Source organism: Anabrus simplex, chromosome 1 (genome assembly GCF_040414725.1).
Source record: "Anabrus simplex isolate iqAnaSimp1 chromosome 1, ASM4041472v1, whole genome shotgun sequence".
NCBI lineage: Eukaryota > Metazoa > Arthropoda > Insecta > Orthoptera > Tettigoniidae > Anabrus > Anabrus simplex.
The window spans coordinates 1,716,366,073-1,716,381,391 of record NC_090265.1 but is presented as its reverse complement, the minus strand read 5'-3'; the positions used below and the strand labels follow the sequence as shown (position 1 = coordinate 1,716,381,391).

At 40.0% G+C, this 15,319-nt stretch overlaps 1 protein-coding gene across 3 annotated transcripts in view; it reads left to right on the top strand.

The window, feature by feature from the left end:
* Positions 1-5,917: 5,917 nt before the first annotated feature.
* Positions 5,918-15,319, top strand: part of LOC136858714 (dihydrolipoyllysine-residue succinyltransferase component of 2-oxoglutarate dehydrogenase complex, mitochondrial) — a 31,669-nt gene continuing 22,267 nt past the window's right edge. Inside the window, exon 1 of one of the 3 annotated variants that reach the window (XM_067138453.2) lies at positions 5,918-6,043. The gene's annotated coding sequence lies outside the window, so the exon portion shown is untranslated. Of the gene's footprint in view, positions 6,044-6,237; positions 6,357-15,319 lie in introns of those variants that run through there. The other 2 variants (XM_067138454.2, XM_067138455.2) reach the window with 2 other exon arrangements.

Sequence of the window (15,319 nt, the reverse complement as noted above, 5' to 3'; positions counted from 1 at the left end):
CTGATCTGTAGTGAACTAAGTATTTCTAGGCCTAGGGTAGAGAAAGTGAAATCTGTCTGCAAACGAATAAGGGTAGAAAATCTCCAGGATGAGGAAATTGATTCCGTCCCCCTGAATATGTTATGGGATGTGTTAGCACAGAAAGGCGTCCCAACCACTTTCATAACTCTTCTACGTCATCTGTTAACGTCTCGCACTCTAATCTTCAAACCTCCTCTCACTACACCATCCCCTCGTCAAGCTACTGTCGGCGTCCCTCAAGGTGATATATTCAGTGGAATACTGTTTGCTTTATATTTATCCGGCCTCGAGCAACTTGCCCTCCAATCTGCCAGAATTCTTATGTATGCCGACGACATAGTTCTCTACTTTTCCCATAAAGAGGTCGATGTTGCTCGCGAATGCATAACACGGCTGCTAATTCACGTTCAGTCCTGGTTACACACTCATGGGTTCTCTTTAACACCCGATAAATGCTCTGCCGTAATCTTTACTACCAAGCGGGTTTACAACTCCGAGCCATTACTGTTCGATACTTATGAAATTCCCATACGTTCGCACCATAAATATCTTGGCATTATCCTTGACCGTAAATTACGATTTTCCCAACATATACAACACCTACGCAACTGTACTGCCACGTATATTAACCTCCTAAAAGCCCTTACACGTCTTTCCTGGGGAGCTGATCCTGCTACAGCAAAATTAGTCTACTGCTCCACCATCCGTGCTCATTTCGTCTACTGTGCACATATAATTGATCTTGCATCACCCTCCACCCTTCAATCCCTCAATACAACTCACAATCAAGCACTACGAGTTTGTTTTTGTGCGTTGTCTACCACTCCTACTAATGCCTTATTAGTTGAAACTGGTGACCTTCCTTTTTTCCTTCGACGCCGATTTCTAGCATCTAAGTATCTCCTCAAACGACTTCTAGTGCTCTCCAATAACCTTATACCCAAAATACAATTACTCGCTCAATCATTCTCATCACCTATCACACATCCTTGCCGAGCCCCTGCCTTAATTTGGGCATTTGAGTCTGTCTCCCCATTTAAACATACTATTATTCGTAGTCATGTGCTACCATACTATTCTGTGGCATACGACGTGATTCAATATACTCCTACTATTATTCATTCTAAAGAATCTTCTTTTGCTATGCTCCCTTACCGGCTTTCATTTTTTCCTCTCCATTCTAAAAAAGTTCGCATTTCATCCACTAATGCCTGTCCCAATTTTTATACTGATGGATCCAAAAATTCTTGTGGTGTCGGCGCTGCTTTTTATTACGTACAGACTCAGTATGCTGAATTGTTTCACTTATCGTCCCACTTTTCTACTTTTTCTGCTGAACTCCTTGCCATACGACAAACATTACTATACATAAAAAATTCATCCATACAATCTGCTAATATATTCACTGACTCTCTCTCCGTGCTCCAAACACTAAAATCTAACAAGTTTACGCTGAACTGGTTTGTGTATAATGTTAAACATATCCTCTTCAATTTACACCAATTAGGTGTCCAAGTAACCCTCATTTGGATACCTGCACATAAGAACATACCAGGCAATGAACGAGCCGATCGATTAGCGAAGGAGGCTTCCCTATTATCTACAACCCCAGCTACATTTTCTGCTCCAGCCACATTCATATCTCTCCTCAAATCACAACAACGACAATTATGGCAAAACACATGGACAACATCTGCATGTCAGAAGGGCAAATTCTATCCTAGTCTCCAACCCATCTTACCTACTACTTTCTGGTATCAACACGCTACCTACACTCGTCGTCATATCATCAATATCATACGTCTCCGCTTTAATCATTCCCTCACACCTCTATATAAATTTAGATTTCGCTTACAACAGCATCCCCTATGTCATTGTGGATCTGTAGATGCTGATATCAATCATCTCTTTTTTCAATGCCCATTGTACAACTCTCCTAGCCGATACCTGTACTCCAGCTTAATACAATTATCCACTCTCCTCGTCAATTGCATGTCTCGTATACAAGCCCTCTCCCACAATCATACGCATCTTAAATCGGTTCTTAGATCACTCTAATATACAACTCTAACCCCACTTTCCCACAATACATTGACACTACTTACATATTTCATCATCTCCTCATTTGCCTCACGCTCTCCCTAACGCCTCTTCTTCAACCAAGACACATAGCTACCGTTTATTCTCATCTCCCCCTCCACCGATCGCGTGTACATTTTCATTGATGTTCATATCAACACACTGTCGCCCCTCTTAATCTTTTGTTTACGATTTCAATGACATTTTGAGCTCTCTACATCCCCCATACACGTTGCTCAGATATTTCTTTCCATCTGTCCAAAGTCCCATACTCTCACATATATCCACCCCTCCGTCGTTCCACTGCCCTCTCCTGCTTATCCCTTATATGTTGGCCCGGTGTGTATGTTTTGTAGAAGTCGCTGAGATCGGCCACTCTAGCGCGAAGATTGGTATACCTTGTGTCCCTGTGCTTTCCTATATCTCCTAGTCTTGTATACATATTTACTCACTCTTAGTTGTCTAGGTGATACGTCTTTTCATGAACTACTCCAAGTGCTTTGAAACCATTTGGTCAAAATCGACTACTGGAGTCGGAGTAGCATTTTATGATCCACAAACACAAACTATCTTTAAATATCCGTTGCCTCATAATTTAACTATCTTTACCGCAGAATTATATGCCATATATCAAGCTCTTTTATATGTCCAACAGTTACAATCCAAAAAAATAAATATATTCAGCGATTCTCAAAGTGAATTACAAGCTCTCCAATCCTTCGCCCATAGTCAAAATACATATGTCTACGAAGTTAAACACCTTATTTTACAACTCGAAACATCCGGTTTTGTTATAACGTTAATATGGATTAAAGGGCATAATCGACACGCAGGCAACAATATGGCCGATATAACAGCAAAGGAAGCCAGTGTAGATACCGCGAACTTATTACAATTCAAAATCCCGATTTCTGACTTCTTTCCATATATCAAAAATGAAGCTAAAAGACATGGTGCACAAAATGGCGTTTATCAGCTAGTACGAAAGGCCATTATTACTATCAAATTCAACCGAATATTCCCACACTTCCGTAGTTTGCAAATGGTACGTATACACGACGTCACATTACCAACATCATCAGACTACGTTTTAATCATGCCTTAACCCCGATATATTTATCTCGATTTCAAATTACGAACGATCCATCTTGTTCCTGTGGCGAACCTCTGGGCGATAGTGACCATTTGTTTTTTCATTGCCCCCAATATGCACGCCAACAGGCCATTTTAATGCAGAAATTAATTAATGTCCACGTACCTTTCCCTACACGACTTTCAGCTTTGTTGTATCAACCTTCGCCTAAGAACATTGCTATCTTAAGGCCGGTCTCCACTGATTAACATTTAACACCAACATGTTAAATTTAACATGTTACAATTAACATGTATATTGTGATTGTGCTTTCCAATTGACTTTGCATGTTAACTCAGAATGTTGAGGTTAACACTTTTATTATGTTGGCGTGTTTTCCGCTCCAAGTGGAAAACATGTCAAGTCAATTCGTTGTTCATGAGATGTTGGCAAAGCTTCGGCAACTTACTTGCCGTTTCCATGTCAACAGATAGCCAAACGACGTAGACGACGTGCTTCTCGTGAAGTAGGATTATAGTTACAACACTCCGCAACACTCATTCTCTTTGTTATAAGCTGCATATACAGTCCCGGTAGGCGCACGCGTGTCGTTCTCTCTGTACTAAACTACTGTAAAATTTATAGTCAGAAATGGAGTGAAACAAGATTACTTTGGACTTAATTAATGAGATAATAGAAAGGCCTTGTTTATGGGATGTCTCATCAAAGGAATACAGAGATAAAGCGAAAAAAGCCGACAGTTTCCAGGAACTCTAAATTATCTATAATTATTCCCGTGAGTGCATCCAAAAAAACTAGCATACCTCCGTTCCCAGTACAGTCGAGTATTGCAAAAAAAAAAAAAACAGAAAAGTCGGAAGTTGGGGGGGCGGCCGCGGACGAAGTTTATACTTCAAACAGGTTTGCTTTTAAAGCAATGAGCAGGATGATGGGAGGAAATATGTCTAATAAAAATGCATTTACAGGGGGTGACACTTCAGAGGGAGCTTCCGAAGCAGTTCTGAGATGGGCCAATCGATCTCCGCCAACTAATGAAAACTAAAATTCTCTTTTAGAGGGTTAATTTAGAAGGCAGAGGTTGGCATTACACATTCAGTTGCGTGGTACAGCAAATTTAAAACACAACACCGTTATCGCTGCGCGCGAAGGGACCTTGATCGTACGGTATGTAATAGTGCTTGTTAGACGAAAATTTGTTGAGATTCTTTCGCATTGAACGAGATTTTTGGTCCAGTTTTTTGAGAGTATGGTGTGAAATTATAATTATGCGCGTTCTTAGTGTGAAGAAATAGTATTATGATTATGAACGTACTTCACATTGAACTACCTAGCTGTTGCGAGTAAACGTCTGTGTCATTGTGCTTCTTACCTGCTGTTTGGAATAATGAATTCAAAATATAAACTGTGGGCATTATGCTGTGTTTTACTTTCATCCTTTCCTTCTCGTGTTTTCCATTCCCATACATAAAAGTCGTGGGAAGGGTTGAACGAACGAACGAAAGAATGAGGTTATGTTAGATCGTGATTTAGGCAAGTATGGGCGTTTTGGGGTTTTATATGAATTGCATTAACATTTTCAGTAATCAATGTTGTATTTATCACTTAATAGATGTAAATTTACATTAAAATGCGAACGGTGAAACAACGATACAAGCTAGCGTTATAACAGTATTGCCAACATAAAAATACGGTAATTGCAATTTACTTTTCAAGTAAAAGACACGAGAGAAGCTTTAGATACAACTTCCTACCGAAATACAATCATTATCTCTATCACAATTAAAATTTTAACAAACTAACAACTATCATCATAGTGTTTACTACGAGGTACTATCGTGGGATTTATTTCCTTATGTTGGCAGAGAGAAAGTGGCCACTGTAGCTTCCATGACCTGTTTTCTCAGCCAAGTTTATTATACAGGAGTGACGGATCTATTTCTCTTATATGATCCTTGTGCATTTATATGTCACAACGAGGAGCAACAGTAGCAATAACACAGGCCAAATCCAAAGAAAGTCAAGTTTAACATGTTTATTAAGTGTGGACACAATGTTAATTGAAACAGTATTCAACATTTAACATTTAACATGTTGTGGTGTCACCAGTTAACACTTAACACTTTTAACATTTAACATGTTGTTGCTAAATGTTAATCAGTGGAGACTGGCCTTTAAACGAATACCTTGATAACACTCACATCAAATTGTAATTACGATCTAGATTTTCAGTTGTTTTTTCCGACATGTTGGTGAAGTGGCATTTCTATATGTTCCGGGTGAGTGGATCTCGTGCCAAGAGTTTGATTACTCTCCAATCTTGTACAGTGCAACACGTTTCTATTGCTCAAGATTAATAGGTTATCTGTGTTATCTGTATCTGTTATGAACTTACATATACACGATATCATAGTGCTTCGTTCAGTTTATCTATCTAAGTGTAATCGTGCTAAAACTGGTTATTAATGATGTAAACGTGTGCTGTTGTGATACAAGTGAAAAAAATTCATTGGGCTCGTGACTGGGAAAGAATATATTTGGTTCCCAAATAAATATCCGCAAGACAAGACAAGACTTTGAAACCATTTTGTGAGTCCGCTGCATGGTCTACTGTACTTCCCTCAATCTTCAAGTACTTCGTACTCAGAACATATTGTGAACTGCATTGGTGTACTACTTTATTGGAATTGTGTCTGCGTGTGTAGAACTAGTACAAATATAATACAGTATTGTGACTGGGTGAAATAACGAGCCCAACTCAACTTCACGAACAGAACAGAATAGGTACCTACTGGCGCAGGTGTGAGGAGGACGGGTGATTGGAGGAACTGCTAAGGTTTTCAATTTTTTGACGTGAGTGTTGTAACAAAGTTGTATTGGTTATTTTCTAAGAAATGACAGGTTCTATGCATGGCTCAGAGATTATTTTGTTGCTAGAATATCTAAGCTGATTATTTATGTCAGGTAAATTTTAAAATTATTTGCCGTAACAAGCGTGTTTTCCGAATTAAAGTATGCTGGGAGTGGTCGATTTTAGCTGAGGGGAGGTAGTGTTTCTCTTCTTATAATAGCTTTGAACGGTAACCTATATTTGTTGCTCTCTCACTCACGGGTACAACGAAGTTCTGGAGCATTGCTGTAAGGTCCGGTATGTTGTGGAAACATGGTAGGAAGTCATAATTTTGTGACAACCATCGGTGACTTACATATATTCTGTGCCATCTTCGGAATATGTACTATGGTTATAAGGGATTGAATAGGTTTATTATTTTGGGCATTTATTTATTGCAAAGGTTGCAATATTATATTGTTAGCTCAGTCAGATGACCTGCTGTTTACTTTGAACACTCAACGTGTTTTTAATCATCGTGTTGTTTTTCCATTCTTTAAAACTGAAGGTTAACTGCATACTAATTTGAATCTTAGGTTAGGCATGGGTAGGGTTATGTTCCCAGGGTTATGTTGCGATGCCTATCAGTTGTGATCAGTTGTTGTTGAAGTGAAAGTCGATTTTACGAAGTTCAGTTTCATCTGTTTGGATTTAAACTTATTTTCTTGCAAATGGTGTGTGGAAGATGTATTAATTGGCCTAACCTCCAATAAGTGTCATAATGCATTGCCCTTTGTTAATTTAAGCTGTACCCTATATGTGTTTTAGAGCATAATGTTTGTTCAGACAGGAAGAAATTATTATGGCCTTTTCAATTAGTTGCTGTTTAGATTAAGGTCTTGCAGCATTTTTGGACATAATTGGTACGTACGTATGCAGGTGGAAGGTATCCGATAGTAAAGATGGTATCTACCACCTCTCTATTTGCATTTGCTGATTAGCTCAGAGCTGAGTAAAGCGTAGGCTGTCAGTTTTATTCGTGGTGAATATAGTTGGGAAACTCAGGAATTGGTGGTGCTAAGTAAGGTCCATCAGTGCATGGCATGTGCCACTGTATTTCTGGTGACTATATTTGGGACGTTGCTAAAGAAATGGTGGTTCTAAGTAATATCTATCATTGCATGGCAAGTGCAAAGTGTATTTTGTGAAGGGTGTTACTCATAGGCTCTGGTGTTGCTTTAACATTTCTGGATCAGCAGTGACACACTACTTTACTCCTCCCCTTGCCTAAATTCTCTGCATAATTCTCGTTTCGCAGAGAACTGTGCTCTGCATCATCAAAAGAAAATCTCGACTGTCCACGAGAAAGGCTTCTTAAATAGGCTACATAGAAATCCTAACAATTTCAACAGGGACACTGGCTATCAATTAAGTAATACCTGGTTGCCAGCCATTAAGGATTTACGTATTATCTGCGCACCTTTTCTGGATATATTTACACCCTAGTGCTGAATTGGTCGACCTCGTCAATCTTCGAGATTCGTACTGGCAACCTTTGAAACACAAACTATGAATCGCTTATGCATCGCTGTGCGACATCTGGCGTACACTCTACGTACTAGTACTGTTGTTATTTAGACAGCAAAGCCAAACTATAGAATTCACTCTAGGAATAAGATTCGCATCGAGAAATGTTATATAGTGTTATATAATGTGTGTGTGACACAGTTGTTGGCTTAAGATAACAAAGGTTTAGCAAAATTCATATCGATCGATCATATTATCGATTCAATTCAGATTTCATTTTCATTCAGTTGGCAGTACTACTGGTACTGCGAGAACTCCCTCCTTACTCTTCACCCTGGACGGAAATATATCGATAAAAAGTGCGCAGATAATAGGTAGTTCCCTTCCCTTTCCCTTGACTATAAGTAGCCGGCCTGCCTGTTACTCGGAGGCTCTGGCTTCAATTCCTGGCCATGTCAGTGTTTTTACCTGGTCGTGAGGGCTGGTTTGAGGTCTATTCGTTCTATCGATAAACAGTTGAGCTATCTGGCAGCAAGCTAGTGCCCCGGTCTAGAAAACCCAGAATGATGCCAGAGACGATCTGTTACACTGACCATGTTGTCTCATAACCTGCAGACCTGGGCTGTGCTGGAATTGCATTATAGGCCATTGCAGTAGAACTTGACCTTTGGCGATGGAGGGGGGGGTGTGTGTGTGTGTGTGTGTGTGTGTGTGTGTGTGTGTGTGTGTGTGTGTGTGTGTGTGTGTGTGTGTGTGTGTGTGTGTGTGTGTGTGTGTGTGTGTGTGTGTGTGTGTGTGTGTGTGTGTGTGTGTGTGTGTGTGTGCAAATGAGATATTAGGATTTCAACATGGTATGGCTCTCTTACAGTACCATTGGTCTGAGCAACAAAAGGGGATCTGAGGGTATAAGCTCCCAGGTTAGATCCGTAGTGTGTCCCACAGATCTCTAAGTATCCTTGCTACAGTATTGGCTACCGTACCGTTAGTGGCAAGACAGATTCAGTGAATTTTATTCCTTTTTTACTTAATAGAGTGTATTTACGTTGCGGATACATCTGACAAGCAATGACACTTTCAAACTTAGCAGTCTTATTTTCTCAGAATGTTACAGCCCTGTGGCCGCTAATGATGCAAGCTCTTTCGGAGATGATAGTCAAGTGCTCTGGCCAATAGGAATACAGAAAATGGTTGTATTTCCCCAATTGACATAGTCTCCATTTTAATATTCCTATATGAGCAAGAGTATTTGTAGGGGCAGATTGGTGAGACCCTGACAAGCGTTAAGGAAGGATATCTCCTCTCCGCTTCTTCAGGTATAACTTCACATCATAGACATGATACTGTATAGGCTTTTGGGCTTATGCCAAGTCAAGAAAATAATGTGAAATTCTTTACGTTTCGCAGAGAACTGTGCTCTGCGTCATCAAAACAAAATCTCGATTGTCCACGGGAAAGGCTTCTTAAATACATAGAAATCCTAACAATTTCAACAAGGACACTGGCTATCAAGTAATACGTGGTTGCCAGCCATTAAGGATTTACGTAGGTAGTTCCCTTCCCTGTTCCTTGACTATTGTTATTTCGTCTCTGTGTTTTCCAAATTGGTACGTTCCTCATTGCCAGATGTTTCATTCCAGACTTGTGTCAATGCCATACATCTGTCAATGTCATATGTTACGTACACGTTATGTGACCCTCTTAGGCTGATTCTGATGGTTCAGTCAGCTTCCACTTCGAACGCTAGCGCTGTGCCACGTCCGGGGAGCCATCTGGTGACGAATGAACGTACCATTTTCTCTTCTATTATAAAGTCTAAATTTCAAAATGTAATTGTTTAAGAAGCCTTTCTCGTGGACAGTCTAGGTTTTCTTCTGATGATGCAGGGCACAGTTCTCTGCGAAACTTAAAGAATTTCACCTTATTTTCTTGACACAGCATAAGCCCAAAAGCCTACACAGTATCATGTCTATAAGTACGGGCTGTAAAAGCATCAATGGCAACTTCACATGTTTGAACAATTTTCTCATTCCTAAACATGCACCCCTGTTAGTAATGTGCTATTGTCCATGGCCCATCAAGGTTGTAGCACTATGGGGTTTCTTATTTTCCCTAGGACTTCTTTTTGACTTAGTACATGTTGTCTCAGGCTTCTCATCAAGGTGGCTGTGGTTTTTGTCATGGCTGATGCATGCAGGATTTTTCGAAATGAAATCTCGCATTCATGTGGTTCAGATTAGTTGTCTCATGGCTAACTTATGTTTACATATCAAGAGTCACATAAGATTACAACCCTGCTTTCCTGGTGCTCAAAGCCAATCCAGTCAGCCTCTAGTTTCATAACTGAGAATGGTTTGTAGTTCTGTGGCGGTACATGGGCATACTGGAACTTGAAATTATATTTTGTCTCCACATTTTCTTGGAGCAAACTGGATAGTCCTTACTTGGGACTATCCAGTTTAATGCTATGGCCTTGCACCACCGTAATGTGAAGGCCTATATGCCTGCATGGTACCACTCGACTGGTCGATGTCTGAGCCAACACTGTACTGCATCGATAACTCCCATCATTGTTAAATTATTTATACTGTAGTTCCAAATCGGGTTTTGTTCTCTGGTCTAACACTTGCACGAACATCAGGGTTACCATCATACTGTGCAACTGTAGTCAGAGACTTGTCAATTCCATTTCAATTTTTAAACTTCCATCTGAGGTTTGTATTATAGTTGAAAGCAAGTACAAATTTACTCATCTGTTGACGTGCTAAGCCTAATGCATCTGAGGATTTTCTTTGGGGTTTACTCCCTTAGCCTTTGAAGATCCCTTTTCTCCACAAGGCAGTGGTTTCCTCTTCTAATTTTCCCCAGAGAGGATGGGTTGCCTCTACCACCATCTTCGCCATTCTGAAGGTTTCCTCTGCCTGAGATGCTATTACGATATTCACCCGTAACCCTGGGATAGGTTCCACGTTATACCTTATGTGACTGGGTCCCTGCCTGAACTTAGCTCTCCTTCACACCGGCCTACTGATGTGGAGGATACCTACGCCCACAACGTGGATGCGCCAGACAAGAATTAATCAAGTGAAGAATAGGGACGATGACCCTGACTCCCTTGAGCTGGGTTAATGGTTGTGTATGATGCCACAACCAAAAGCCCATGAGAATGTCAGACTAAAATTACAACTGTTTTTTTCCTGCCTGCAATTGTTGATTCTATATTGATTTATATATAATTGGGTGGTTATATGAGAAGAAAGCAGCCTACTTGCCGGCGAGAGCAATGCACTTGGCCCTGGAATCCCTAACGATGTTGCTGGGTTGAACATACTGAGTGTTCCCTGCTGTACGATAAGTGGACGTTTGTTTTTTCGTCAGTTGTTTAGAACCTTTATTGGACTAGCGCTCGATATATCGACAATAGAATTATGTAGTATATATTGTATTTTACCGTAAGTTCCGGCTTATGAGAAGGACCTATTTGTTTCGTTAGTGATTAATGTATCAGTGTACTTTGCAGATTTATTTGGAAACTTAGTTTCCTTAGAAGTAGGGAAGACGTCATTGTTTCTTCAAAATGTCTCATTTCTACGTGAACTTTAGTAAGAGGGTACAGATTATGCTGTCGTTAACAACTCTGGTCAGTTGAGCGCGTAGAGCACCAGTAGCATTCGCTCCACAGCAATATCTCATCGCACGTGTGTTATTCAGTACGGTAAAGGTCGGAAACCTTGTTTTCTCTTAATTTTTTGGTTTTTGGATACAAGGGTCCTGTATTCAATTACTGGCCAGGTCATTGAAGTTTATCTTCATTCGGGGCTAGGTGATAGGGCTTATTCAAAATGTATCCTCGCTTCAAGGTATCAGAAGTAATGGTGGGATGCATTCAACTTGTGAAACGTCTTGTATTTCGGGAGAGGGGGATACCACTTTTCTTCATCTAGCATGTTATCCCCTTATTCCACTTTCTCACAACACAACACATTCATTGCAAAGTAGTTCTACATGACTCAAAGCTGATATAGAGCAGTGACAGAGTTCAGTTGGCACGTCAAATAGGCCAACTGGGCAACACCGATCTGCCGATACGCTGCTTTAAGCAGTTTTAATTTTAGCCTGACATTCTCATGAGCTTCATAACAAGCCGAATTGTTTATGGCTATGTTCACCCAGTATTAAGAAAATGTTAATTCACAAAATTTACAACAATTTTTTTTTCACAAATATCAGATGAAATAAAAACTTGGTTTACAGATCAACAATAAGTTGCTTTAAGACTTATTAAAGTTTGGTAATGATCAGATCAATACTTTTAATTAAAGTTATGAATTTTCAGAGTGAGCGCTCTGTTGGAAATGGAAAAAATATCGGCACTTTTTTTGTTCAACCTGCATTAACAGTTTAACTGGTTACGATAAAAATTTTTACTACACCTAATTAAACCTAGAATAAAATAAGCTAAATTTTGGTATAGCTTGTGTCTATGCGGGACAAAGGATAAACTTTTTATTAACGTATAAACTCGAGTGTCTATACTTTTTCTACGATAGTAGTGCGTTCAGTTCAAAACAGGAGTTTCAGTTGAGCAGTACTGATGTGCTAAAGGGAGGTGAAAGTGAAGTTCATCCAAAAGGTCAGTAGTTCCTATGATTTAATGCAAATGGTGCCCACATCAGTTGTGGTGATGGTAATGTTAGTGATCGGTGGTATTGAATTAAACGTGGGCTCTGGACTGTCTTGGGAGGATATTGAGAAGCTTAAGGAGGTCATGAAGGAAGTATGTCAAGTGGATAAACCTAAGCATTAATGGACAAGAATAAGGAATTCAAGGATTTGATGGCTTACTTAAAAACGGAACTAAGTAACATCAAAGAGAGCTTGTTTCAGAATAAGCTTGAGTTGGATGATATTAATAATTAAATTGCCACTGTGGGTGGGGGTGATGCGATAACACCCACGGTACCCTGGCCTGTTCTAAGAGGCGACTAAAAGAGGCCTCAAGGGCTCTTGACTTGGGAGTGTGGGTTGGCGACCACGGGGCCCTTAGCTGAGTCCTGGCATTGTTTCCACTTACTTGCACCAGGCTCCTCACTTGCATCTATCCTATTCGACTTCCCTCTGACAACTATTGTTCTTTTCCGGCCCCAATGGTATTAAGTATGGAGGCCTAGGGAGTCTTTCATTTTCACACACTTCGTGGCTCTTGTCTTCCTTTGGCAGATACCTTCATTTTTTTGAAGTGTTGGACCCCTTCCATTTCTTCTCTGTGATTAATGTTAATAGAGGATGGTTGTCTAGTTGTACTTCCTCTTAAAACAATGATCGCCACCCCCACCAGAATAATGTTTTAGAATTAGAAGAAAGGACGGATGATAGAAGAAATATATCATTTATGGACTGAAAGATTTGGATTAGGAGAAACTCAACTATATCCTGGACAAATTAATTTCCTTAATCAGGGAGAAAGTGGAAGTTGGGTCTAGTGTGATTGATATTGATAGTGTTTTCAGAATAGGGAAGAAGACCAGTTAAAGTATGTACGGTATCGAGCCTAAAGACCCGGAATATTTTGGAAAACCTGGAGTACCTGAAAGGAACTAAAATGTAAGTAAGAACTGGATCCAGAGGGAATGGAAAATATGAGAACATTACATTTTTATTTAGGGAGAGCACAAAATTCAGGATTGAATGCATTTGTCCTCAGGAACAGGCTCATGTTGCCCAGTGACTCTTGGAGTAGAATGTGGTCAGCTAACCAGCTGTATAATATGGAACCGCAGCCAGATGTGTCAACAAGTAAGATCAGTGTCGTGGCGGGTGACCATGGGAGTGCAAAGATGCCAACTATTTCGATTCAATCATAATAATTACGAATTACCCATCAAAATTACGCCTTTACTAATCACACACCACAAATTGTGATTTTTTAATTATTTTTAAACCTAAGTGTATGGAGTGTTGAAAAGGATACACAAAGAATGCCATTACAGCTTCAATTCTCGGAAAATTATTTTCGGATTTCTCAGTAATCATTTATACGCCTTTCCTGTCCCTCGTTTAAGAATATTTCGAGTTTTAATGCGCTGAACTCAGTGTGTGCTTCCAGTACCGGAAATATAGGCACCTGTAAAGTGGTATATTTTGTGGAGTTGTTGTCTTTGTTCGTCACATGATTAGACTTTCATGCAAGTATGCAAGTTCTTTTGTCTTTGTTTTGGCAGCAAAGTGATGACAAACTCTGTTTAATTGTGTGAATACTGTGTACATGACATTGAAGAAATATTTATTGCGATTTTGGTTGCCAAATTTACATATATTGCTCTTCTGGGATATATGCTAATCGTGTGGTACAAAATGCAAAAGGTTTGAAATAATGAAGCGATTTCTTGTGCAGGAATATACGTGTGATTACGTTACCTGACTAGTGACGCTAGTAATAAACCAAAAATAATTCAAAAATTTATGGAGGAATACTCAAAGTAATGGTCCTGTTCACTGCGTTCCATAAATCTCATTCATACGTGTTTTGAAGTGTGTGTAACCACGATTTTTCAGATGTGTATGATGAGGAAGAACAAAACTGAATTTCGTGCTAATATGAACTCCGAACTGTTAAGTGCTCCGTTAGTTGCAAAGGATGCATATAATATCAAAAGAAAAAGCATGTCACCAGTGTACATTTACCAAGCAGGAACTACAAGCTGCTAAGGGAGCAACTACAGCACTCAACAAAAGAAGTGATCCTTCAACCTCTACTCAGATATGTACTGCAGATCACCTGTTACTTTAGGAGTAAGAATCATACACTCTTCATATGCCAGTCCTTGAATATGTTACGTCTGGTTGATTTGTATGTTAATTGATTTTCAATGATATGCGAGTTAGTAAGATCTCGGGGGAAAAAAATATCTACAGCCGTCGCCCCCGTCTCACCCCCCATGCCCTAACGGCTGCATTACGAATTGCGTTTATTGAAAGTTGGCATCTCTGGGAGTGCTTAATCGGCGGCAGCATGCGGTGTTGAGCAAGGTGGAAATAGAGACAACAGAGACTCGGTGATGAATTAGAGACATTTGCATTTACAACAAGCTTCATACGAAGAAGAGATGGACGAAACGAGTAGCCGTGTGGTTAGGTGTGTGCAGATGCGAGCTTGCGATTTGGAGATAGTGGGTTCGAACCCCACTGTTGTCAGCCCTGAAGATAGTTTTCCGTGGTTTCCAATTTTTGCACCAGACGAATGCTGGGACTGTACCTTAAGGCCACGACCGCTTCCTTCCTTCTCCTAGCCCATGCCTATCCCATTGTTGCCACGAGATCTGTGTCGGTGTGACACATAGCAAATTTCAAGAAAATGCGGTTTCCAGAAGGGAAGACCTTATAGGAAAAGTATGTAAGGTCGCATTAAATTTGAAATACATTTGGCTAAAGGGGAATGACGAGTTAGGGTAACCACGACTTGTGCGTAGTAGAGGTTTGAGTATTGCAGATATACCCATGAGCAAATAACTAGGCTGGCAAATGGGATGAATAAATATCAAGGCCGTATTGAGTAAACTGGCAAATGATGAGGTCTGGGAATTAATGTGGGGAAATGAGATTATGGGAATGATTGAAACATTGTTGCTGGTAGGATATGAACTACAAATGCTGGGTTATAACATTTAGAGTAATGTGAAACAGAGGGGAGTTCATAAAGGGCACTACCTGGGAGGGATATCAATGTTTATAAAGGATGAACTATGTAATAAGGTAGAGCGAATGGGTTCGTACCT